Source organism: Chrysochloris asiatica, unplaced genomic scaffold (assembly GCF_000296735.1).
Source record: "Chrysochloris asiatica unplaced genomic scaffold, ChrAsi1.0 scaffold00013, whole genome shotgun sequence".
NCBI classification, from domain to species: domain Eukaryota; kingdom Metazoa; phylum Chordata; class Mammalia; order Afrosoricida; family Chrysochloridae; genus Chrysochloris; species Chrysochloris asiatica.
Window position 1 is genome coordinate 36,159,078 of NW_006408531.1, and position 5,383 is coordinate 36,164,460.

The window sequence follows — 5,383 nt, forward strand, 5'->3', positions numbered from 1 at the left end:
TGACATCTTTGCTCTTCAACACTTTAAAAAGGTCTTGTGCAGCAGATTTGCCTAATGTAATACATTGTTTGATTTCTTGACTGCTGCTTCCATGAGTGTTGATGGTTGATCCAGGAATGAAGTCCTTGAAAACTTCGATCATTTCTCCATTGCTTATTGGTCCAGTGGTGAGGATTTTTGTTTTCTTTACATTGAGATGCAACCCATACCAAAGGCTGTGCTCTTTGATCTACATCAGTAAATATTTTAAGTCCTCTTTGCTTTCAGCAAGCAAGGTCCCTATGAATCCGAATCATAGGGACCCTGGATAGCATTTCAGAGCAGTGAGTGGCTAGTGAGTTTGAACTGCCGAGTTTCCATTTCAAACTGAATTTGCAGTCCAATGTTATCAGACCAGTCACAGCAGGACTACAGAAAAAAAAACAAAAAAAAAAGGAACTATAAAATATGAGAAAATAAGAGCAATGTGAAATTAGTATATAGAATATTAAAGCTTAAAATTATGGCTCTCTTTCTTTATTTTTCAAACATAGAAAGAATCATCCCACTATATAAATTAGAAGCTAAAAATGTGCTGCATAAGTTAGCCTTAAAAAATTCTGTTGTTTTTCTGAACATGCAGAAGTGCCGATACCTGTGACCACTCAAGCTTTCCTCTCCTGTCTTTTTATTGGGTGTCACCTTGAATTATGTATGAAATGCTACTCTGTAGTACTTTGCCTGGGTTCTCATGGCACAACAGCTGATCTGCAGGATAAAGATGAAACAGCCTTCTTCCATAAAGATTTATGACCTCTGAAACCCTACAAGACCGTTCTACTCTATCCTATATGGTCACTGAGTCAGAATAAAGTAGATGGCAGTGGGTTTATGTATTTATTTATTTATTTATTTATTTTTGCTTTTGTCTTGGTGTAACACCTATATTTATAAATTTAAAATGTCTTCTTTTGCAAAAGTAATATTCTCTATAACTCATATATTTAATGACAAAAATGTGTAACTAAATAGTACAGAAAGCCCTGGTGTGGCACTGTAGATTAAGCACTGGAACACAAGTCAAAGCAAGGTTGGTAGTTCAAATCCACCAGCTGCTCCTTGAAAACACTATATAGGGTCACTTTGAGTCAGAAACGACTCAAAAACACTTAACAACAACAACAACAACAACAAATGTTAACGTTAGCCCACTTAAATAATACATGAGAATAAGAATAGAAAGGATAAGCAATTATAAGAACTTTATATTTTATAATGCTGTCAAATTTTTATTTACCTTGATGAACAAATACTTCTCATCAAATATTACTTTAAAGAGTTTGAAATAAGTAAATAAGAAAATTCGATTCAACTGATAGTCATACTGTCTCATGAAAATATAAATAAATAAAAATCACCAAAACAGAAAGTAACAGGTAGTTAGTGATAAAGAGTACAAAAATAATCATGGACTATTCTTTGAAATCTATGAATGATTCTCTGATATTAATTTTAAATAACTAACATGCCACTAATGTTATTGAAATTTAGTTTTGAATTCTCATAACAAATAGATTAGTTCTGAAAGATAGGCTGTACCATTCTTCATTATTTTATGCTTGAGTTACCCGTTTCTCAATAAAACTATGTAACCCAATAAAAGATATATTTTAACAATATGTATTTATGCACAAAATACACTAGCACATAGTAGAATTTAAAATTTTATAAAAGCACATGGAAGAAAAGTTTCTATCATAAACTGTGTAGAAGGATGAGTAAGTATCGAGTTAAGGGTGTTTGACTTCCGTGTAATGGTAGCAATTGGTATGTTTTCTAAAAGCATACTGATGTCACAGGCAAAAATGGAATATCTGTTTATAGAATGTAATTCTGTGTTAATCTCAGTATTGAAAATGTTGTGCTTTTGTCCTTATCTTTTTTATTATTAATATTCAATAAGGTTTTAAATGTTTTTATTTCATAAGTGAAAATATGAAATTAATTTTTATTATATATTTTTTTAATTCAAATGTAGAAATGACTGCCAACACTGTAAGTAGTATATTCAAACGTAACTCATGTAGTGACAGATACATTGTTGCTATTGTTGTCAAGGGCTGTTCAGTCTTGATTCTAACTCATAGAGACCCTGTATAGGTTTTCCAAAGCACAGTTGGTGGGTTTGAACTGCTGACCTTGTTGTTATCAGCCCAGTGCTTATCCTATAGCAATACACTAGGATACATTAACAACAACTAAAGTTCTACAATTAGTATTTATAGAAAAAATAAATTTCATGATGGGTTATTACTCAGTGACTGTGATTTTAGCATATCTTCATTTTTTTCTTGAGGTTTACTCTTATTTTTATACAAAGAGAAGTCACTATATGAATGACCTATTGCTTTCTTCAATTCTATTGAGATAAAACTGTTTATGTATAAATAGATGACTTGGGATTAGCCATCACCCAAAAATTCAGTTATCTTGAAAGATATCCATATATTCTCTTTATGTGTATAAATTGACAATGAGAACCCTCTTCAAACGTTCTCCTGTGAAGAGAGATTTTGGGGAAAATCAGCTAATATTAAACAAATAATATTATTTTGGAATCACTGACATTTTCCTAAATGATTTACGTGGGATTGTGATAACTAGACTAAATGTCAAGTGTGCCATATTGACTCTTTTCAAAGTCAGAGTAAATGAGAAATTTCAGATTTTGACATTTTCACTGATTTTTGGAATTGTCAGACTAAATGACAGAGAGCTCCAGCTTTAGAGATAATCACCCAGCTCATGCAGACTGTACAAAAAGAGTGTACCAGCTAACAACTCTGAAATGATTCACTAAAGCAAACATTTATGTGGTTCGTTTTAGACAAATAAAACACCTCAGCAGCAAAGTTGTAATACAAAAGCAAGAAAATACTATATAATTTATGGGAAGAGAGCAGTAGTAGAAAATTTAAATGTTCCCCATTCTTTCTTGGTTCTACTATTGTGAATGCTAACAAAGACAGCCTCAGCTATTTGAGGCTGTACTTGGTGCTTAAGGTGTTGCTAAGTCCTGTGGAGTTGGTTCCAACTCATAGTGACCCTGTGTAGTGTTCCCCATGAATGGCTGGTGGGTTTGAACCACCAGCCTTGTGATTAGTGGTCCAGTGCTTATCCTATGGCAACACACCAGAATGCCAGTGTTTATGTCACATTCTACCAATAAATTAGAGTACTGCTGTGGCAATGTGGGCTAATGCGCTGGACTATAACGTTGGTTTGAACCACAAGGTCAGCAGACTGCTTCTAGGAAATCCTATACAGGGTTGGTAAACATTGCAACCTACTCGACACACTTAACAACAACAACAACCTGTTATGGTGCTGTTGGATAATGAACTGGACTAAAAAGTTGGTTTGAACAGCAAGGTCGGTGGTTCAAACTCACTGGCTGCTCTTTGGACTGGTCCCTTCTGACATGTTCACAGTAAGAGACATGAAGTCTTACCATTCTCCCTTCTAAGGAGCATTCTAGCTGTACTTCTTCCAAAACAGACTTTGCTCTTCTGACAGTCCATGGTACTTTCATCATTCTCTGCCAACATCATAATTCAAATGCATTAATTCTACAGTCTTCCTTATTCATTGTCCAACTTTCATATGCATATGAGGTAATTGAAAATACCATGGGTTGGGTCGGACACACCTTACTCTTCAAATTGATAACTTTCTTTCTGGACATTTTGAAGAAATCTTTTGCAGCATATTTTCCCAATGCAATATATAATTTGATTTCTTAACTGCTACTTCCATGAGCATGGGTTGTGGATCCAAGCAAAATGAAGTCTTTGAAAACTGTAATCTTTTCTCTACTTAGTCTTTGGTCTTCATCAGTAAGTATTTCAAGTCTGCTTCCTATCCAACAAGGAAGTTTGCATCAATTGCATATATTATATTGTTAATGAGTACAGTGTGATGCTGGTGTGATTGTGTGCCACCAAGTCAACTCATTGCGACCACCCTGTATAGGGTTTCTGAAGTTATACATCTTTATGGGAGCAGAAAGTCTCAGCTTTCTCTTGTTAAGCAGCTGGTAGATTTAAACTGCTCACTTTGCAGTTAACCCAGCTCATAACCCACTATATTACCAAGGCTCCTTTAAATACAGTGTCTTTCTTGGACCTAGTAAGCAAGGTTCTTGTGTGATATCATTAGGCCCACCTAGAAAATCCAACATAATCTGCCTCATCTCAAAATTTTAATTACATCTTCAAGGTTCCTTTTGCTATGTGAGGTAATTTTTTCACAGTTTCCAGGTATTAAGATATTGCCATTTCAGGGGAGTATTATTCTGCCTACCACACAATTTATAAAAAGTTCTAGATAAAACAAACTATATAGAGAAAAATTAGATCCCTGGTTTCCTGAGATTGGGAAAAAGAGTAGATTTGACTGAAAATAGAGGTAAAAATTCGTTTAGAGTGATTAAAGTGATTTAAAACTGGATTATGATACCATTTACAATAGTTACTCAACAGATGAAATACTTAGGAATAAATCTAACCAGAGAAACAAAACACCTATTCAAAGAAAACTACAAAACACTCTTACAAGAAAACAAAAGAGACTGGAAGAATATTCCATGCTCATGGATAAGAAGGCTTAACATTGTGAAAATGTCAACACTACCCAAAGCAATCTATAGGTATAATGCAATCCCAATCCAGATTCCAACATCATTCTTTAAAGAGATGGAAAAAATGATCATGAATTTTATGTGGAAAGGAAAGAGACCTCGGATAAGCAAAACACTAATTGAAAAGAGCAAAATTGGAAGCCTCTTACTTCCTGATCTCAGAATTTACTACACAGCCACATGTTGTACTGCTACAATGAAAGAGACATAGTAGAGACACAAAATGTACCACACAGTGGTCATAGCAATCTATGCTGTACTGGTGTGATGAAAGAAACATAGATCAATGGAACAGAACTTAGAACCAGAAATAAATTAATTCAAATACAGTTAGTAAATCATTGAAAAAGGATGAAAACACATTAAATGGGAAAGAGATAGTCCCTTCAAAATATATTCCTGGCAAAACTGAAAATAGTTTTTCAGAAGAATGAAACAGGACTCATATTTTACACCATTTACAAAAACAAACTCAATATGGATTAAAGACCTAAATGTAAAACCTAGAACTATAAAGTTCATCAATGAAAAAACAGAGTCAAATATGGGCTCTAATGCATGGCATAGACTCCTGGTGTGGCTCTGTAGGATCAGCTCTGGGCTGTGAATCACAAGGTCAGAAGTTCAAACCAACCAGCTCCTTCCCAGAAACCCTGCAGAGGGTCTCTATGAGTTGGAACCAACTCGATGGCACTTAACAATAAC